General features: G+C 41.2%; 1 pseudogene; it reads right to left on the reverse strand.

Moving 5' to 3' along the window:
• Nucleotides 1-10,524: 10,524 nt before the first annotated feature.
• LOC128513465 (uncharacterized) lies at nt 10,525-19,165 on the reverse strand (annotated as a pseudogene).
• Between the last annotated feature and the right edge of the window lie 3,823 nt (nt 19,166-22,988).

A 22,988-nucleotide genomic window follows, 5' to 3' on the forward strand; every position in this document is an offset into this window, starting at 1 on the left:
GCAGAAGCTCAATCGCGCATTCCCACGGACGGTGAGGAGGGAGTCGTGCGGCTGCCCTAATACTAAACACGTCACTGAAACTTTCGTACTCAGATGGCACTGTAGTAGACATTAGGGCGATAGGGCTTTCAATGGTGGTAGTTTGGACCTTCAACGTGGAAGGTTTACAGAATTTTTTGCATCTGGGGGACCAAGAAATGATGCGTGAACCTGCCCAATCAAAATTTGGATTGTGGGAGCTTAGCCATGGGAGACCCAGCACGACGGCTTGGTCCATCCGTGAAATTACAAAGAATTTTAATTCCTCGGAGTGACCGGGGAATGTTAACCGCAGGGGCACGGACAGAAGTTTAACTGGCGATTGTTTTAATGGTTTGCCATCTAGAGCTTTGATCTGAATCGGGTTTGGAAGCTTCGACACAGGAGCTCGCAGCGCGGAAAGAAGAGAGGAGGATATGATATTCCCAGCCGAACCGGAATCTATTAAGGGGAAAACAGAAACAGATTGGTTAAGGTATGAAAGTGATGCATGTAAACAAAAAGTATGATGTGTGCGTGGGGGTGTGTGTGCCGTTATTTGAATTAAAGGACAGTTCGTAAGAAGATGCGTGCCCCCTCCGCAGTAAAGACAAAGTCCCGACGAAATTCTCCTGCGTCTCTCCTGGGCCGACAGGCGAGAGGTGCTCACGTCCATGGGTTCGACCTCATTCCCCTGGCGTGGTTCGACGGGGGTTTTATTGAGGCTGTCTCTGTGCGAAAAGTCGGATTTTCCCCCTACACTTTTAGAAAGGGGGGGGCGCCGTCGTCCGCGGAGGTGCTGGTCCAGTTTGATTGTAAGTTCGATGGTTTCATCCAGGTCGAGGTCCGCGTCTCGGCAGGCTAATTCTAGCTGGAGTTCTGGCTGCAACCCGTCCCGGAATCGCGCGAGTAAACTTTTCTCGCACCAGCCACTCTCCGCGGCGAGAATTCTGAACTTGACGGCGTAATCCGCCACCGCGAGGTGTCCTTGTTTAATCCTCAATAGCTGTTGTTCCCCCGTCTTGCCATGATCTGGATGTTGAAACACCGTGCGAAAGGCGTGGAGGAACCGGCCGTAGTGAGACGTCACCATCCCACCTGCGCTCCACACGGCGGTGGCCCAGTCCATCGCTGGTCCGGTGAGCTGTTGTATGACGAAACTGATTTTCTTCTGATCCGGCAGGTCGGGGTAATCAGCGAGGTACAGCTCACATGCCATGAGGAACTTTTTGCACCCCTCCGGATCTCCGGCATATCGTTCCGTAGGGGTGGCTCTAGGTGGTGATGGTGTGGAGCGCTGTGGAGGAGAGGCAGGGGCAGGGCGGTTGACTGAGATGTCGCGCACGCTGCGAGCCAGGTCGCTTACAGCCCTGGCCAAACTGTCCATCTGCCCCTGTTGCCGGCGGATGTAATCAAGGATGGGGACTTCATCTTCTGGGAGGGGGGTCCTTGCTGCGTTCTGTAGGGTCTGGTCATCTGTCATGTCTTGCATACTGAAGGAGACGAACGCAGGTGCAAGTTAGATGAGAAAACACAGGTTTATTATCTTCTTCGTATTAAATAAACTTAACAGCACAAAACTAAAACAGAACAAAACCAAATGAAAACTGAACGGCTCAGCAACCGTGTCCCAGGCTGGGTCTGCAGGGGGCTGTGTAATGCGCACTTGAGAATGCAAGTACTCCCTTCTTGCACGGGAGATAACTAATAGGTGGACTGACGTTCCACAAACATACGTATAACCTTAATGAAAGTCCTTTAAGATCCACCGCCACCTCCTGCAGACGCCACTCAGTCCTGGGAGAGAGAGAGAGAACATACAAAGGGTGAGAAACAAACTTAACGTGCATATCAGTGACCAGACGAGGTGGTATGGGTTCGGCTGGGTTAAATAGAGTGACACAGGAGGTAGACACAGGTGATATTTGTTTGGTGTTTGATTAAATCAAATGGGGGAACAATACCGACACAGACACACTAGGGGGAGACAAAAGCCACAGCTCAGTAATCCGGTGAGCCTGATCTTACTCCCCAGGACTGAGGTGGCCCAGATGTGACACATACACAGCGCGTGCGCGCACAAACACTAATGGAAACACTTATCTGTCGGGATTTTTAAAAACTTTTTTCAAAGATAAAGTGCAGGTTAATTTGTTTTATTTTTACTTTAGAATTTTTGTATTATGTATTTTTACATATAATTTTTTTGGGTTGTGGAACAAATAAACTGAATCTAAATCTGAATCATTATTTCTTATGGGGGAAATTGCCTTAGATTTATGAGTGTTTTGATATATGAGCCTGCTTCTGGAATGAATTATGCTCATAATCCAAGGTTCCTGGCCGGAATCGCCTTTCCTTCATTCATGGACCTACAGTATGGCCTTCTTTAAAATGTTTGCTCTATTTAAATGTTTTATTGCGACTAAGAGTCTTATCACCATATTGTGCTCTGTGAATGTCAGTCTTTTTATGTACTCATTCACCAAAAAGTTTATCACAAGTCCTTGTTTGTTATCTGACTTTTCGAACTTGTACCAATTCCATATCTCTAAAGTCATAGTTAATTTTTTTTTTGTAACAACTCCTCAATGACGTGCTGCCTGTTTTATTAATTTGGATTAAATAAGTTTGTGGAAGGCGGCTTAATGCTTAGCAATGTCGCCTTACACCTCCAGGGCCCACGTTTGATTGCCAGCCAGGTTCGAGTCCCGTCTCTATGTGCAGTGTTTTCCCCATGCTTAGGGGGTTTCCTCCGGGTACTCCAGTTTCCTCCCATAGTCCAAAGTCATGCAGAATAGGCTAAGTGGAGTTCCCAAAAATGCCCATAGTTTGTGAATGAGTATGGGACTGTGTTAAGGCATGCGGTGTTCAGATGGGGGGGTTTGATCCATCTCAATCTCAGCTTATTCCATAGAATTTTAAGCATTACATACTTAAAGATTGATTCAGACTATACAACACATACAACTTTACATAATAAATAAGAGGAATATTCATTAAAATAAGTGATACTATTGTTGTCTTGAGCTTGCAGATTTATCCATAAAACATAATTTTTGAAAATTGTTTTGTGCAGCCTGTACTTTTAGTATGCTAATTAATTACAACCTCCATGGCACTGAGATCATGTGACCTGAGACCTCATTATAATTTTCTTCAAAACAATTATCATATGTATGGTCTTTAATCTTTAATATCTCTCAAAACAAAATTCTCTAGCTGATAACTGGAGTTGTCTGGCACCTGCGCTTTTGACCACGGAAAGTCTGACAGAGTAACTGCACAGTTCGAACCATCCCTTGCTTCCACTGTGACAGCTATGTTAAGAAAAGCAGCTGGTGAAGGTGCAGATCACCTGGCGAATGGCTTTTGCTCCATTCAGTAACCCAAAAGAATATCATATATCTAATCATATATCTGTCTGATCATACAGGTTTTTAAGAGTGTGAAATACTTCCTTCCGTAGTCTATGAATGCTAAATCTGTCTCAATTTTTGCAGTTATCTCATTTATAATCACTGCATATACTAATATCACATACATACTAATGTGGATGTCATTTATCACCATACAAAAACTAAGCTAAACATATAATTCAGAATAATTTTATATTTAATTTAACTCAATTAAATTCTATTTGTATAGCATTTCTAATAATAGATATTGCCACAAATCAGTTTTGTAGAAATTAGAAATTCTTGTTATACATTTAAAATTTTAAAATGGGGGTGCAATTTTTTTCCTTTCCTCGTTGTATTATTTGTATTATTTTTCATTTTTATTCATTTATTTTTTACTCAGTAGCGAATATGATTTAAAATGCAGTGAAGTACAATACTTTAAACAAAACATACTTAAGTAAAAGTAAAATTACAGATTTTAAAAACTACTTTAATGCGAGTAAATGTAATTCATTACTTTCCACCTCTGCCTACCACAACGGTCTTCTTATATTTCCAAAAATAGGAGCGGCTCTAGTGTTTTACATTGACGTCATCGAATACAAATGGCAAGCAAAGAAGTCACTCATGAACAAACAGCTACATTTCAGCAACAATTTACAAATAGACAAGTAAAGCCTGCTGTAAAATAATTCAGGTACAATGTCATTTTAAATAGCACAATTTATGTTGGCTGTAATTTAATGAAAGTAATATCTCTCCAAGCAGTGATATGGCATAGTGGCTGAAAACGCCCTAATAGTAAAGGACAAAACACAAAAACACTGTTATTCTGCCACAATTTTCACGTTTCACATTTGGTGATCGGTTTTGTCATTACAATGGCAGATCATTACAGATAATGCAGTGCAACCACCTGCCCAAATTTGTTGTGATAGCATCATCCTTAGACATCCTGAATAAAAAATACTAAATGGGAGATCTAGATTAGCTTCATAGGGAGAGCGTGTGGTTTTTCAGTGGGAGATTTGGTTCCTCTTGAACTAACTATTTAACAATTATTAAACATTAATTAGGTAATATCTTTCTTAAAAAATAAAACCTCACCTACTGATAACTGTAGCTGCCAAAACATGTTAAAGTATTCTGATTCTCCTGGAAGTATCTCACATAAAAATACTGTACATCAGAGATACATTTGGTAAAGGTATCAGTAAAAAAAAAACCCAATGAAAACAAGAAAAAAACATGAAAAAGTATTTGAACTTGTATCATATAAAATATATCATTGCAGCCATAAGTGGGACTAACCTGTTGTGAAATGTGATGTACTGTTGGCACACTGTTTTTTCATTTTATATATATATATATATATATATATATATATATATATATATATATATATATATATATGAGACACACATGGAAACATTTAACATTTATTTTATTTTTAAAGATAAATTCGTATCTGATTACTAGAATGTTTACCTGCTAGTAGAATATCAGCATATAAGCATTTAGAATTACAGTTTTAGTCATTGTATTGCTTTTCCTGTTAATAGTTAAATGATTTTTTGTAAAAAAATGCAGTATGATTACTACATTAAAGTAAACATAAAGACCATAAGACACGTTATAAGAAATATAAAGACTTTAGTTTAAAATGTACACAAATTGCTTGTGTCTTCTTATTGTCGTAACATTATTTTACTTTCAGAAACATTACTCTATATCCCAAATGCTCACAGAAAAAACAGTGCACGTGAAAGCAGGAAAAAAAGAGACATACAGTATTGACATCTGGTCAACATTCCCACACTATGGGCAATTTAGGAATGCCAATTATCCCAATCTGCATGTCTTTGGAATGTGGGAGAACCCAGGGGAAACCCACCAAGCACAGGGAGAACATGCAAATTCCATACACACAGACCCAAGGTAGGAATTGAACCCGGATCCTGGAGGTGCAAGGTGACAGTGCTAATCGCTATACTACCATGCTGCCCAATTGCTTTCATCCTCTTTTTAATACTATTCTCCCTTGCTCCCCTTGCTCTCTTCCCTGTTCCTTTTCCTTGATCCACCTTTCAAGTTCTTGCTTCTCTTCTTCACTGTCCTCTATCCTCATCTGCTTCTCTTCCTCCAGATGTTTTAGAGTGTCATTGTCTCACTGCAGATATCTGTTTATATGTTGCAACCTGCATGAATCTGCATGCTTGTTTTCAGTTTCCTTTTTTAGGCCAATTTTTAATTGATCGATTTTGCCTTGGCTGTACTTCCTGCACCTTTCTATCTCTTGATCTCCTTTTCCAGGTCTTTACTGATGTCAGCCTCTCAACGTTCAGAAATCTTCATTACTTCCTGCTTGACCTTCTTAATTGGTTCAGCTAGTTTTTCTTGCCTTTTTACATTTACATTTAGGCATTTGGGTGACATTCTTATCCAGAGCGACTTACAAAAAGTGCTTTGAAGTGTCCGTCACTGCATATATACTTACACTGGGTTACTAGGTTACAAACTAAGTGGCATCAGTTAAACACAATTGAGAAGAGTTTTTAAATATAATTACGCATGGGCGCATGGACGATTAGTCCAAGTTTTGAAGAAACATTCGTCTTGAATCGTCGTTTAAAGATTGTAGGAGCCAGAACAGAAACAAGTCTGGATGAATGTCTTCCTTGATCCCTTAAAGATGGTGGAACAAGGCAAACAGTGCTGGAGGATCAGAGGAAACGTGGTGCAGTGCGTTTTGTGATTAGAGCAGTGGGTGCTGGGCCATTTTTAGATTTGTAGGCAAGCATAAGGGTTTTGAATTTGATGTGGGCAGCTACAGGAAGCCTGTCGGGTTACTTTGCTGTAACCCTGTTTCCTGAAAAGGCGGGAACGAGATGCTGCGCTCCAATGCCGCACTGCTCACGTGACCGGACGTCCCTTCAGACAAAATCAATCTGAGGAATGTTTCCGGTTTACTCCTATTTATAACCTGCAGGTGCGTCTCATCAGACGACGTCACCTGACCGAGGTTATATAAGACAAAATTTGGCGTGTTTGATACACACATGCATCACAACCGGCAACATGAAAAGATGTTCCCATAGCGTTTTCACGCAGCATCTCGTTCCCACCTTTTCAGGGAACAGGGTTACAGCAAAGTAACCCGAGACGTTCTGCCCGCTCCGTGACAAAAATAAAAACACTTTCCAAAAAGGTATCTGTAATCAACCTTTACATTTACCTTTTTATAGTCTGCTTTTGCTGGCAATTTAAATTATGCTGTTAAACAATGATGTTGTCACTCATGCACAAATAAGGATTTGTGCATGAGTGACAACATCATGACAACATGACAACAGGAGTACTATCTTTTAAACATTGACATTGACTGGACAATCATGGACACATTCGTGCAATACATATTTACATATCTGAAACCATTGCACGTCACTTTTCATAAGTCACTTTATACAATACATGTTTATATATATCTGCCATTGCACATGACACTTTGCCACTTTAAAACATTTTAAAATTTTTATATATATATTCCCCCCCATATTCCTATATTTCTATATTTTGTAATATTTTTATTATGCCCTTATTTGTACAGTTTGTTTATTTTACTAGTTACATTTATTTTCTTTTGTATTTCATTTCTTTTTATTAATATTTATTCCTTATATATAGTTTTTATTTTCTTTTTAAGGTCACCGGCGGTCGTACAAGCATTTCACTGCATATCGTACTGTGTATGACTGTGTATGTGACAAATAAAATTTGAATTTGAATTTGATTTGATTTTAGCTACAATTTACAAATAGTCAAGTAAAGCAAACTGAAAAATAATTTTGGTACAATGTCATTTTAAAAAGCAAGATGTATGTTGCCTGTAATTTGTTTTTAAGAATGAACAGCCTGTTTAAGCAGCATGCCAAAGCATCTCAATCAGATTTATGTCCGGACTTTGACTAGGCCACTCCAAAAACCATAATCAAGAGTATTCAGAGGAGAACTTGCTGGTATGTTTCAGATCATTGTTCTGCTGCTTAACCCAAGTGTGCTTAAGCTTTGAGGTCACAAACTGATGGATGTTCATGATTCCATCAATTATAGTAAGTCGTCCAGGTCCTAGACCATAACACTACCACCATCATGTTTGACTGTTGGTATGATGTTCTTTCTTTGAAATGCTGTGTTAGTTTTACACTAGAAGTAACAAGATGCACACCTTCCAAATTGTTTAACTTTTGCCTCATCAGTCCACACAATATTTGCCTAAAAGTCATTGGCAAATGTGAGATGAGCCTTTGTGTTCCTTTTGGTCAGCAGTGGCTTTCACCCTGGAACTCTCATGGATGCCATTTTTGCCCAGTCTCTTTCTTATTGTTAAGACCTGAACTTGACTAAGGCAAGTAAAGTCTGCAGTTCTTTAGATGTTGCTCTGGGTTCTTTTATGAACTCCTAGATGTGTCGTTGTTGTGCTCTTGGACCACTGTTTTCTCCATTTGTGGATAATGATTTTTACTGTGGTTTGTTGGAGTCCCAAAGGCTTATAAATGGCGTTTTAACCCTTTCCAGGCTGATACATGTTAAGTAGTTAGTTTTTCTTCTGTTCTTGAATTTTTTTTAATCGTATCATGATGTGTTTGTTTTTGAGACCTTTTGAAACCCTTCACTTTGTCAGACAGTTTCTATTAAAGTTATTTCTTGATTCAACAGGTCTGGCAGTAATCAACACTGGGTGTGGCATGTGGATTTTAACTCAGCTCTCCAGAAAATGTGTTTTAATCACATTTTAATTCCATGAGGGGAACTTTTCCTTAACAAATGAAATAATTTAAAACTGAATTTTGTTTGTACCGTTTCTTTTACGTGTGACAAATTTTTCTAAAAACATAAAACAAAATCAGGAAGGGGAAAATACTTTTTCACAGCATTGTATGTGCATATTTCAGATAAATAAAACAATATACACATACAGTGGAACCTCGGATTACGAGCATAATTTGTTCCGGAAGCAGGCTCGTATTCCAAAACACTCGTAAATCAAAGCACATGACCAATAAGTGTTTCCATTTATGCGCACAGGCGCTGTGTGTGTGTTTTTCTTCCTCCTGCACTGCTGAGTGTGTGTTATGTGTGTGCGCGAGCGTAATTTCACTCACACACACACACACACACACACATTAAAGGCGAGAGAAAGAGAGAGAGAGGGAGAGTGTGAACTGGCACGGTGTCAAATTATGCGCGCACACACACATAACACACACACTCAAAAACTGACACACACTAACGACGAGAGAGTGTGTGTGCGAACCTGCGCGGTGTCGAATTACACGCGCACACAAAACACACACACTCTGTAGCGCAAGAGAAAGAAAAACACACACACACACATAACACACACACTCAAACACTGACACACAGTAAAGGCGAGAGAGAAAGAGAGCGTGTGTGTGTTTGAACAGGTACTGTGTCAAATTATGCGCACACACATAACACACACACACACACTCTACAGCGCTTTCTCCCAAGAGAAAGAAAAACACACACACTCAAACACTGACACACAGTAAAGGCGAGAGAGAAAGAGAGCGTGACACTCTGCAACGCAAGAGAAAGAAACACACACACACGGATTGACCCAGCAGGGGAGATGAATACCTGCAGCGCCAGAGAGAGAAAAACGAATGGTTATGACTATAACCTCTGTTCCCTGAAGGTGAGGAACGAGGTACAACACATATTGTATGGGATATCACGCCCTCTCGTGTCCTGGCTGAAGCCACCTTTATTCGTGCCGTAAAGGCAGGCAAACCTGTGGTGACGTAGGTGTAGCCCCACCTACACCTATAAACCATCGTCGCCACAGTTGACCCTCAGTTCGATAGCCGCTCTTCGCCGAGCGTAACTATAAGGCGGGGCAGCAATGTGTTGTACCTCGTTCCTAACAGAGGTTATAGTCATAACCATTCGTTCCCTTTCAGTCAATTCACTCGGTACAACACATATTGTATGGGACATATATTTACGCCCCGCCGAGCATCTACCAAAGTTAGCCACAAAAACCCTGATAGCTACTCTACTGCATCATGGACCCCGCAGAGAGGACACAATGAGCCACCGAGGGGGCCGTTATATCAAGTCCGGACAAACCGGACAAAAGTGTGCGGTAAGGACCAACTGGCTGCCGCGCAAATATCACCCACGGACATTCCTTTGAACAGCGCCCATGATGTTGCCATAGCTCTCGTTGAATGTGCTTTCACACCCAGAGGCAATGGGACACCCTTACTGCTATAAGCTAGTGTAATAGCCTCCACAATCCAATGGGAAAGCCGCTGTTTAGACAGCGCTTTACCCTTTACTGGACTGGCAAAGCAGATAAACAGTTGATCACATAAGCGCATATTTACTGTACGGTCCATGTACACCCGTAGTGCACGTACGGGACACAGATTATGCAATTTTCCCTGCTTATCAGAAGCAAAAGGAGGAGGACAAAAGCTATAAATGTCAAAGACCATAGAGCTATAATCAGTACCTTTGGTACATAGGCCGCGTTTGGCCGTAGAGTAACCTTTAACCCATTAGCAGCAAACTGCGTACAAGATGGATGCACGGACAAAGCGTGGAGATCACCCACTCGTTTAGCAGACGCTAAAGCAAGAAGAAGTGCCGTCCTATATGAAAGAATTTTCATATCTATAGACTCAACTAGCTCAAAAAGAGGACCACAGAGGGCCTTAAGCACTAACAATAAATCCCAAGACGGAACACTGGACCTCGCAGTGGGTCGCAGACGTCGCACTCCTTTTAAAAATCTTACTGCCAGAGGATGAGCCCCTGGTGACACTCCGTCAAAACCAACATGACAGGCCGATATAGCCGCCAAATATACTTTAATATTAGAGAAGGAAAGGACTTTCTCTAATAGTTCTTGTAGAAAAGACAAAATTTCCACCATGGAGCACTGAAATGGAAGAACATTATGTTCTTGACACCATTGCTCAAATGCTCGCCACTTGTAAGCATATAAACCTCTAGTAGACGAGGCCCGAGCACTTTTAAATTGTCTCGATCACATTCGAGGGAAGCCCTTTTGCTAACAGATTGGACCTTTTAACAGGTAAGCGTGCAAGTTCCACAGCTCGGGACGCGGGTGCACTACCTCTTCCCCTGCCTGAGACTGAAGGTCCCTGAGGAGAGGAAGTTTCCATGGTTCTGCTGCTAGCAGGCTGACTATCTCTGCATACCACAACCTTGCCGGCCATTGAGGTGCCACCAGGATTAGGGACAGGCCCTGCTGACGTACCCTCTCTGTGACAGGCAGAATCAGTTCTACTAGAGGGAAAGCATACAATAGAGCTGGGGGCCATGAGTGTGCCAGCGCATCGATCCCCCAGTGGGGCATTGCGATCTGTTATGGAGAAGAATAGTGGGCAGTGAGCATTCTCTTTGGATGCAAAAAGATCCACTGCTGCCCTGCCGAAGCGCTCCCAGATCTGAGCTACCACCCATGGGTGTAACCTCCATTCCCTCACAAGCGGGCCCCCTCTGGATAGAAGGTCCGCCCCCAGATTCAGGTGCCCTGGAATGTGAGTGGCCCTGAGTGACAGAAGATGAACACTGGACCATAGCAATAGAGAATGAGATAGTTTCAGCAGAGGAAGTGAACGAGTCCCCCCTTGTCTGTTTATATATGACACCACTGTTGTGTTGTCTGTCCTGATCAGAACATGATGGCCTGTCAGAGCCAGACAAAAATGTCTCAGGGCTGAAAACACTGCTAACAGCTCCAAATAGTTGATGTGAAGCCTGCATTGTTCCTGTGACCACGCCCCCCTGACCGCAGAGCCGTCGCACAGAGCGTCCCAGCCGCTAAGGGAGGCATTTGTTGACACCACTTTGCGAAACGACACCCTGCCTATCGGAGAGCCCTGACGTAACAGCCTGGGTTCCCTTCCAGGGCAGAAGGGCTGACATGCATGACGGTGTCACTGTCAGCCTCCTGTTGAGGTGGCGCGCCGCACATAGGCGGTGAGAGCGCACCCAGCGCTGAAACGCACGCATGTTCAACAGCCCGAGAGGCACCACAGCGATCATAGACGCCATCATTTCCATTAGCTGTAAAAACACTCAGAAACGAAGTTTGTGTTGCAACTGAAACAGAGCAAGGCAGCGCTGAAACGTGGCTATTCTGTGCTCTGAGAGACGTGCTCGGCTGGTAACAGAGCATATCTCCAGACCCAGGAATGAAAACTGTTGACTCGGAGTCAGCGAGCTTTTCTGCATATTTACTGAGAACCCTAAAGTCTGAATGTGAGACAGAACTAGTGCTGTCTGTTTCTCTGCCTGCTCGCTTGAGCTCGCTATTAGCGCCCAGTCGTCTAAATAGGCTAATATGCGAGACAGCGCCGCCTCGGCGCACTTCGTGAACGTTCAGGGAGCTAGTGACAGGCCGAACGGCAGCACTAGGTACTCGTAGGCCACGCCCTCGAATGCAAACCTCAGAAACCTTCTGTGGCGCGGAAAGATCGCTATATGAAAGTAAGCATCTGTGAGATCGATCGTAGTGAACCAATCTCCCGGACCTATTGCATTTAGCAGTTGCCTCAGGGTAAGCATTTTGAACTTGTACGTTCTTAGAAACGTGTTCAATATTCTCAGATCCAAAATAGGACGCAGTCCTCCCCCCCTCTTCGGAACGACAAAATACCGGCTGTACCAACCTGAGTTCGCTTCCGAAGGAGGCACCACTTGAATCGCCCCTTTGCTCAGAAGAGAATTTATCTCTTCCCGAAGCACCGCTGCGGCGGCGTCCGACACCACGGTGTTGACTACGGAAGAGAAGCGCGGTGGCTTTATGCGAAACTGTAGTCGGTATCCCATAGCGACTGTGTTTTGCACCCATGTCAAGACTGCTCGAGAACGTGGGACGCCAACCGGCTCACATTGATCTCTGAAAGGGGGCTGCTGCCCCCTGGCGTTCCGCCAGAGTGCAGCCTCATTGATGGCACTGGGCTTTTTTGTTTTGCAACATTGTAAACAGGAAAACTCTTTATTGGTTTTAATAATGCAACATTCACATGGCTTACAAAAGGCAAAATGTTTGGGGCAATCAAACTGTAAACATCGAGGGCAGCTTCCGGTTTGGCGATGTAAGAAAGAGCAGCAGAGACGAGGAGCTCCCAACCACTTTACTTTTAAACATATAAAAGCGTCTTTTTTCCCCAACATAACTACCTCACGAAACAAAATATAAGTTTCATACTTAGTTCAAAAGAGAAATGAGCAACTCCAAACAGAAGCAAGGTACTGCGCCAGCAACGCGTTCAGGTGCTACTTTAGCGGGAAAACTAGCAGCTATCGCGGGGAACGATACCGCTAACAGTAAAGATACACCTAAAACAGTCAACACGGATAACTTGTCAATGAGTTAACTAGTCTCCGAATTGGCAAAACACCGGGCCATTTTAAAAGAGGACATGGCAAATTTAATTCAAGATTCAGTCAAGCCGCTACAAGCCTCTCTCGATACGCTACGTGAGACTGTAAGCTCGTTCCAACACCGACTCACGTCCACTGAGGCACTGGCCGGCGAAAACTTCGAAAGACTCGTCTCCGCGGAGGCGACGATTAAATCTTTAAAGGCACAAAATTCATCTCTTCTTGACCAAATTGATGATCTGGAGAACAGATCCAGAAGGTCTAACCTGCGGATTATCAACGTTCCGGAAGGCAGCGAGGATGGAAAAGACCCCGTCGGATTCGTTTCTGAGTTGCTTAAAAGCACCATGGACAACGTGTTTGACAGCCCTCCTGAACTTGAGCGTGCACACCGTGCGCTTCGCCCAAAACCTGGACCAGGGCAATCTCCAAGACCATTCATTGTCTGCTTCCACCGTTTCCAAGAAAAGGAAAAGGCACTTCACTGGGCCAGGCGACATGATGTTAAATTTAACGGAGTGTCATTGCGGTTATACCCGGATATGAGCACATCCTTAGCGAAGAAACGAGCCGGATTCAAAGAAGTCAAACAGTCCCTCTATCAGAAAGGAATAAAGTTCCAACTCCTATATCCTGCTCGTCTCCGTGTGAAATTCGGCGAGGAAAATCACACTTTTGATTCACCTGAGGCTGCCGAGGTTTTCTACAAACAACGCATTCTTGCACAACACTAAAGACTTAAATTGGTTATAACACTCTTGTATAGGTATTTGCCATTGACTGTGTCAGTATACTGAAAGCAAAGAGGTAAATATTTCTTCCATATATATTTCATAGACATACCTCAAGATAAGACGAAATGTTTTTTTTTTTTTTTTTTTTCTCAGTGGTTACCTTTATGTGTACAGTATGTGTAACCATGCATAATAATGACGCTATGCTATACTCTGTGAATACATAGTGGTTTGGGATCCTCAAGAAGGTTGAGTTAAAAAGACTGAATAATCGGGAGACAAGTAAGTTAAATAGGGTTCTGCGGCCTGTTTCAGTTGGGGAAACAGGCATTGGGATAATGTGGGGAAGTTGGGATTTTTGTTATGTTTACCAAGGTATTGGTGGTAAAATTTTGTTTTATGTTATAACTTTAGAAGTACTTAATAGTGAAGAAACACGTATGCTGTTGATTGTACCTTTGTTCTGTGACTACATGTTTAAATCTAGATCTATCCATGTCTAACAAGACTGATTTTTCTGGGGGTTCGAAGGTTAGATTTGTTAGCTGGAATGTTAAAGGCCTAAATGGACCAACCAAAAGAGGGAAAATATTTGCACATTTAAAAAAATTAAAATCTGAAATAATATTTCTACAAGAAACCCACTTATGTAGTAGTGATCATCTTAGGCTTAAGAAATCATGGGTGGGTCAAATCTTTCACTCCAATTTCAACTCTAAAGCAAGGGGCACTGCCATTCTGATAACCAAAAGCATTCAATTTATGTCCTCCTCTGTCATCGCAGATCCTCAAGGAAGATACATTATTGTCTCTGGGAGTTTATATCATGTCCCTGTTTTATTCGTCAACGTATACGCCCCTAACTGGGATGATGTGAGTTTTATTAATAAGCTCATTTCTCTTTTGCCAGACCTTAACTCCCATCTCCTGATCTTTGGTGGTGATATAAATTGTGTTATGGATCCATCCCTTGACCGCTCTAACCCAAAGTCTTTATCCAATTCTAAGATGGCCCAAGCTTTATCTACATTCATGGATCAAGTGGGGTCTGTTGATCCTTTGCGATTTCTGTTTCCACACAGCAAAGTATATTCCTATTTCTCACAAGTTCACCACTCCTATTCAAGAATTGATTATTTTTTTATAGATAAATCTCTTCTTCCTTTTGTTGAACAAATTGATTATCTACCTATTGTTGAATCAGACCATGCTCCTGTGCAGTTAGATCTTATTTGCAATTTGAGGTATAATGAAAGACCACAATGGAGGCTAAATACATCCTTATTATCGGATCCGGCATTTTGTACATTAGTAAATGTAGCTATTGATAATTTCTTATTGTACAATAAGTCAGACTCTGTATCACCATCCACACTGTGGGAGACACTTAAAGTAGTTATTAGGGGAGAAATAATTTCATACACTTCCACTCTCAATAAAAAACGCAAACAAAAACTAGACGATTTAATAGATTCTATTAGAAGATTGGATTGCCAATATTCCATATCTCCATCACCCGAACTTTATAAGGAAAGGTTGAACCTTCAAGTTCAGTACAATCTGTTATCAACAAATAAAATGGAATGGTGTTTATTACGTTCCAAAGGGTATATATATGAACATGGTGAAAAAGCAGGTAGACTTTTAGCCCACCAATTGAAATCTAAAGCTGCCTCTCAAATTATACCCCAAATTAAAAATAGTAACAATGACTTAATAGTCAATCCTATTGAAATTAATAATATTTTTAAGAACTACTTTTATAATTTGTATACTTCCGAAAGCCCGGAATCCGACTCTGAAATGTTTGAATTTCTAGACAATTTAGATATACCCACCCTTAATCCGGTGCAGAAAACCTGTTTAGACGAGCACATACAAATAGATGAAATTTTAAATGCAATTTCAACAATGCAGAATAAAAAAACCCCTGGCCCTGATGGTTACCCGATAGATTTTTATAAGAAATTCGCAGATAAATTAGCCCCTATTCTTCTTGATATGTTTACAGATTCTTTGGAAAGGGGTAGCTTGCCACAAACTTTAAGCGAAGCAAACATTATCCTTTTGTTAAAACCTGGTAAAGATCCTGTAAAATGTAACTCCTATAGGCCAATTTCTCTCCTAAACTCCGATATTAAAATCCTGGCAAAAATTCTTGCTTTACGATTAGATAAAGTAATAGAAAATTTGATTTCAAAAGACCAAACAGGTTTTGTCAGTGGCCGACATTCTTTTAGTAATATCCGGAGATTGCTAGGGGTAATCCACTCATCTAAACTTTCCCATGATTCTGTCCCTCACGTAGTCATTTCACTAGACGCTGAAAAAGCATTCGACAGGGTGGAGTGGAAATATTTATTCTCTGCATTGGAAAGATTCGGTTTTGGCACACAGTTTCTCTCATTGATTAAATTATTATACTTCTCCCCTAAGGCGTCAGTAATCACAAATAGAGTACGTTCAAAATCATTTCCCCTATCGAGGGGTACAAGGCAAGGATGCCCTCTTAGCCCTTTACTCTTTACTTTAGCCATTGAGCCCCTATCCATAGCTTTAAGATGCTCACAGCATTTCACAGGTATCAACAGTAGGGGCATAGAGAACAGAGTATCCTTATATGCCGATGATATGCTGTTGTACCTTTCGGATCCGATTATAGGTATTCCACATGTAGTTAAGATACTAAATCAATTTGGAAATTTCTCAGGTTATAAGTTAAACTATTCAAAAAGTGTCTGTTTTCCCACAAACAATAAGGGCCTCCAAATCTCCAAAAAGGACATACCTTTCAAATTGTCTCTATCAGGTTTTAAGTACTTAGGGATAAATATCACACAGGGATTCACTAACCTTTACAAAGAGAACTTTGCCCCTTTAATTGAAAAACTAAAACTAGACCTCAAAAAATGGAACTTGTTGTTTCTTTCCCTTGCAGGAAGAATTAACTGCGTAAAAATGAACATTTTACCAAGATTTCTGTACTTGTTCCAATGTATCCCAATTTTTCTATCTAGATCTTTCTTTCAGAATTTAGACAAACTGATCTCATCATTTATATGGGGTGGAAAAACACCTAGAATTCGGAAGGAATTTCTCCAAAGACCAAAAACTCAAGGTGGATTAGCACTTCCTAATTTCAGGTATTACTATTGGGCCGCAAATATCTCAAAAGTACTTTATTGGCTTGGGAACCACAAGGATGTCTGGTGTATTTCAGAGTCGAACTCTTGTACTTCCTCATCTCTACCTGCTTTAGCTTTATCCAAATTACCCCTTTGTATCTCACTCTACACTCAATGCCCAGTTGTAGTAAATACCCTTAAGATTTGGTTCCAATTTAGACAATCTTTTGGTTTTAAAGATTTTTCCATAGCTAGCCCTATATGCAAAAATCACTTATTTCTTCCCGGTCAGTTGGACTCAGTCTTCAGTCAGTGGCAACAGGCAGGCCTTGTTAAATTCAGTGATCTCTTTATTGATGATGTCTTCGCCCCATTCTCCACTCTCTCATCAAAATACACGTTGCCAAGATCACATTTGTTTAGATATTTTCAAATTCGACATCTAATCCAAAACTATTGTCCCACATATCCCTTCATTCCTCCTAGTACAAGATTGGATACGGTTTTAAATATTCCCTCACATTTGAAGGGAGTAATTTCTAATATATATAACACTTTAATGTCAATAAAAAATATTAATCTAGATAAAATTCATGCAGAATGGTCAAAGGACTTGGGAGTGGACATATCAGAGGAAACCTGGAACGATGCATTATCGAGAGTAAATGGAACAACCTCCTGTACCCGTTTAGGTTTAATTCAATTCAAGGTCCTCCACAGACTTTATTACAGCAAGGTTAGACTTTCCAAGATATACACCAATGTAAGTGACATATGCGAGCGTTGCCATTTTGCTAAAGCAGATCTGGCTCATATGTTCTGGGCATGCCCCAGACTGTTTGATTACTGGACAACTATATTTAAGACTCTGTCCAAGGCATATAATAAAGATATCAATCCTAGTTTTGAAATGGCTGTTTTTGGAGTACTTGAGCAAGGCACAGTCATGTCCAATAATCTCCAAGATGCTTGTGCCTTTGCGTGCCTTTTGGCTCGGAGAAGAATACTGCTTGATTGGAAATCAAGTAAACCACCTTTAGTTTCACTATGGCTTAGTGATATGATGCTGTTTTTAAGATTGGAAAAAATTAAATATTCTCTTAGAGGATCCACTAAACGTTTTTATACAATATGGAATCCAATGATCTCATACTTTGAAAAAGGCAGAACACTTCCCCCAAACTAAAATTAATAGTTAAATTAAAAGGTATATGTTTAAAAGGTTAAAGTATCCAGACTCAATGGGCATTCATTGTTGTTAAGTATTCCTTCACTGTACTATCAAACTTTGTGATTATGGAAATTTTTTTTTTTTTTTTTTGTCTTTTGTGTGTGTAAGGGAGGGTGGTTGTTCATGGGGGAAAAGTAAAAAAGTAAGTGGAGTTTTGTCAAATCCTTGTAAGTGCATTGTTGCCCTGTTCTTTCTCCAATAAAAACAATGGAAAAAAAAAAAAAAAAAACATCGAGGGCACTTGCTGTAAGTCCCTGAGAATTTTTTAACACACCCACACTGGGGTTCATAACTCGAACATAAACACTTGTGTGTGTGTGTGGGGGGGGGGTTGTGCTTGGGAGACTGTGTTAGGGAAGTGCAGCGCCGTTTGGGACTAATTTCCTGAACATAACATAGCGGCCTCTTGGGCGGCATTGAGAGAGGAGAAACAGTGTCTCCCTGCTGCCAGAGCTCCTCTCCCTTTAAAATCCCTCTCCCGAGGGAAAGAGCCGCACAACTAAACATTCGCAAAATGTAGTCTGTCGCGGTCCTGACCTCATTAAGCAGCGCACAGAACGGGCTCTCCTGTGGCCCCAGTGAACCGAGCTCTGCCAAACACATTGCCTGATATGTTTGAAGCAGCGTAGCGGAGTTGAGCGCACGAGCAGTGCCCGCTTGAGCACGGTAAATCTTCTCCAGCTGGGCAGTAGGGCCAGACACTCCATGATTATGCAAGGGTGCCAAATAAGCAGCCAAAGATGGCTCCATTGGCGGTGGGCTAACTAGTCCTACTTTCTCAGCTCCGTCTAATTCCAAATACTGTTCGTAACCGGGCACTAATACACCGGTCGACAGCAGCTTGCTCCATGACAACGTTAACTCGCCGACAAAGTCGGGAAACAAGCAGTTTTTAACGGTTGTCGGTTCAGGAGGAAGAAAAATCCCGCGAACCTTGACGGTTTTTGAGTCGGCTGCGGGGAGGGCCACTCCACCTCCAGCTTCTCGGCGGTAGAGAGCAAGAAATGAAGTGTCGTCCCGAGCGGCTAACGCAGTAGCAGCAGAGCTCTAAACGGGCGGCAAAATTTCATGCTCGTCCTCCGACAAGCCATGCATCTCAATGCCGATGTCGAGCACGTCATCATCCTCCAAAGCATGCTGCTCGGTGCCTGGCTGCTGGCCAGCGCTGAAGGAGAGCCCACGGTCCTCCGACCCCTTGAGATACATCATCTGGTCCGCCCAGCTAAGTGCGGGGACTTCTGACGGAAATTCCTCGTCAGCAGACACAGGCGAACCTGGGACTGCTAATTCGGAAAGGAGGGGGTCCTGCTGAGCGACTGTATTTCTCCCCAGGATCCTTTCCACGAACGTGACCCGTCTTTCCAGCGTTAAACGCCGAAGCTGGCGACAAAGCGCACATGACTCGGGCTCAGCTAGAGCTCTACTAGCATGGAGAATTCCCAGACAGACAGGGCACGCTTCGTGCTAGTCCTTCTCGTGCAAGGAGAAACCGCACTCCTGAGGACAGGGGCGAACAGCGAGCCTCTTCTTTGCTACATTAGCTTCCATGCTCATGCCAGCTAGCGCTGTTAGCACAGCTAAACAGAAGCCAACTAAACTGAGATGTCGCTAATGTTCTGACTGACAGTGAACTTAAAAGTCAGCGCTCCGCGGGTAGACGACTCACCAAAATGAGGCTGTTGTCGCTAACGCCAACAAGAGCAGTTAAGCTGATTTTAAGCGCAGTCTTGTAAAGAAAAATGTAGAGGTAACTAGCAGCACCTAGAAAACTCTACGGAAAAGGTGTTCACAGCGAGGTGAAGAGCATAAGAACTGAGGGTCAAACGTGGTGACGATGGTTTATAGGTGTAGGCGGGGCTACACCTACATCACCACAGGTTTGCCTGCCTTTACAGCGTGAATAAAGGTGGCTTCAGCCAGGACATGAGAGGGCGTGATATCCCATACAATATGTGTTGTACCGAGTGAATTGACTGAAAGGGAACCGTTGGCTCAGTTGTAATGACGCAACGCTCGGTGTCAAAACAAGAAGCGCATGCGTTATACATGATACTCGGAGCTCGTAAACCACGACAACGCTCGTTTTTTAAGTCAAAGTCATCCGAGTTCCACTGTGTATATATATATATATATATATATATATATATATATATATATATATATATATATATATAAGATTAACATTTTATCTATAATAAAATCTAATTGGCATTCCCAAATCACCCGTAGTGTGTGAATGTGAGTGTGTGTGTATGTGTGCCCTGCGATGTATTGGCACCCTGTCCTTTCACTAACCCTGTTAGTTTTAACAGTCCACAAAACATTTTGCCAATACCTCTGTGGAGTGTCAATGTGCTCTTTCGCAAACTTTAGCCATGCAGCAATGTACTATTTAGTAAGTCCCAAAGTGTCTCCATTTGCCTAACTGTAGACTGGTGTATTTCTAAAGTCCTTCTTGAAATCACTTTGTTACCCTTTCCATCCTTATATCAACAATTGTTGATCATAGATTCTCTGAAAGCTCTTTTTGAGTCATGGATCACTAAGCATATGTCTGTCTTCATTTCAGGCTACTGTACAAAGCAACAAAATATGATTATTTTAAAGGGGGAGTAATTTTTTTCTATACCCCCTGAAATATTTGGACATTTTTAATTCTCATATTTTCTGTCCAGAGGTTATTATTATATACTTTTTTATTGTACTTCATTCTATCTATTTATCTATCTATATACAGTGTTTATCTATCTATATATTACAAAGTGAGTTTAAAATACACAGTATCAAATTGAGACACTGAATGTACAGTGTGACAGTGCTAATCACCATGCTGCCTACATTTACACACTCTAATAAAAGATCTCCTAATATTTTTAGTTAAACTTAATTAGGTCTGGGCTCCTGACTTGGATTTTGTTTCCACCATTGATCACGGTTGAAATTATGTTTTCATGATCATATACAGTGCCCTTTTTACGCCAGATGTACTTTGGTGCTACATCCTCTTTCCAAATAGTTCAATCTTAGTTTCATCAGTCCACAAAACATTTTGCCAATACCTCTGTGGAGTGTCAATGTGCTCTTTCACAATCTTCAGCCATGCAGTAATGTTCTAAGCAGTGGCTTCCTTTGTGGTGTCCTGCCATGGACACCCTATTGGTTCAATGTTTTACAAATTGTAGACTCCTGAACACAGATGTTAGCTACTTCCAATGATGCCTTCAAATCTTTGGCTGTCACTCGGTTGTTTCTTTACCTCATTGATGAGTCTTCACTGTGCATTTTGGTAGAGTAGCCACAGTCCCAAAGTATCTCCAAAGTATCTCCATTTGCTTAACTGTACACTGGTGAATTTCCAAAGTCTTTAAAATCACCTTGTAACCCTTTCCAGATTTATAGAAATCAACAATTCTTGATCATAGAGCATATGAAAGCTCTTTTTGCTGAGACATGGCTCACATACTGAAAGTGTATTCTTTTTGTTCTGAGCAAACTCAAAAAGTTTAAGTGCTTTTTTTAAATCAGTCAGAGTAGCTCAAAAACCTTTAAACTCATTTTCTTAACAAGTCTCCTAACCCTTGACCCCAATTAGCTTTTTTGAGGTTTTCCATTAACTCAAGGATTCACATACTTTTCCCAATAGCATTATGAGGTTTTTATGATTGTTCTCAATAAAGACATGAAAGATTAGATTTTTTTTGTTATTATTTTAGGTAAATATATATAATAAATATAAATATATTATTTATATTTGTGTTTATAATTTTAATTTGTCAATACTCTTGACTTAGATGAAGATCAGATGACATATTTTGCTGAATGCAGTGTTTTAAAAGTGTACTGATTATAAATGTATATTAAAATGCAGTATTAGCAGTATTACTATAATTAACATATTCCTATTCTTTTTAACAGTAAAATGTTTTGAAATTATTCTATCTAAATTATATAGCTGTTTCTTTTGTTGCTGCACCTACAGTAGTTGATCAATTGGAATGGTTATTACCGTCGCGCTCACCGCCGCGTAAAAACGTCAGCGGCCAAAATAAATCAGTTGCATTTCAAAGTAATTCGTAAAATGGCCGCCAGGTGGCGCAAAGTGACATTTTTGCTCGTTGCCGTAAATACAACAGTGACCGTTATACAGCATATCTCTGTATCGGTTTATTGTTATTTAAGTTCTGGATTATTTCAGGTACTTTAAACACATTGTTGGGTTGCTCATGTTGGCTCATATGTAGTTTACAAATGAACACCTGGTTGGGTTATTTTGACCCAACAACTGGTTTATTCATTATTCTTTCCTTTCTCCAAATATCAGCCTGCAGAATGTTTGAAATATTACTGTTTATTGTGTTACAGGTGTAGTTTTTAGAGTTGTTTAGGCAGGAATGCGTGTGTATACAGCTCAAAACCTCCATCAGTTATTAAAGATAGCGGCTATTTAGAAAACATGCCCAGTGATTTCTGAGCTTCAGGAAATCTCCCGGCGCTCTGCGCATAACACCGGGCCAACTCATGTCAGAAAGAATTTATAAACGGTTTCTAAACATGGGCTATTGTTTTTTTACTTATAATATTTGTTAATTTAATTTAAATCAGGTTTGGGCTCAGGACTTCGATTCGGCATCGTAATTCTCCTCTTTAATTTACTCCATAGTTTTAATCAGCGCTCAGCCGCATGCAGGGAGTTTTCCAGAGCGCACCGGCAGGAGTAGACTAATGATTATGAACGCGTCGGGAAAACAGCAAGCAGACTGACTCTGACCATTTAAAAAAACGTTTGCGTTCATTTTCTGACGCGCTCAAGTTCACCAAAAACAATACAGAACAGCGCAGCTTACAACACTTACAAAATCACAACACTTACAAAATCACAACGTTTTTTCGTTATTGTGAGTGCGCTTAAATAAAAGTTGAGTCTTATAAAGGCATGTAGTCTTATATAGTTTTATTATATAGTTTTTGCACATTAATCTGACACAGTTTTTTCAGCCTGTCACGGCGTGCGCCCAAATCAATATCGCTC

The sequence above is a fragment of the Clarias gariepinus genome, chromosome 25 (assembly GCF_024256425.1).
Source record: "Clarias gariepinus isolate MV-2021 ecotype Netherlands chromosome 25, CGAR_prim_01v2, whole genome shotgun sequence".
Classification (NCBI taxonomy): domain Eukaryota; kingdom Metazoa; phylum Chordata; class Actinopteri; order Siluriformes; family Clariidae; genus Clarias; species Clarias gariepinus.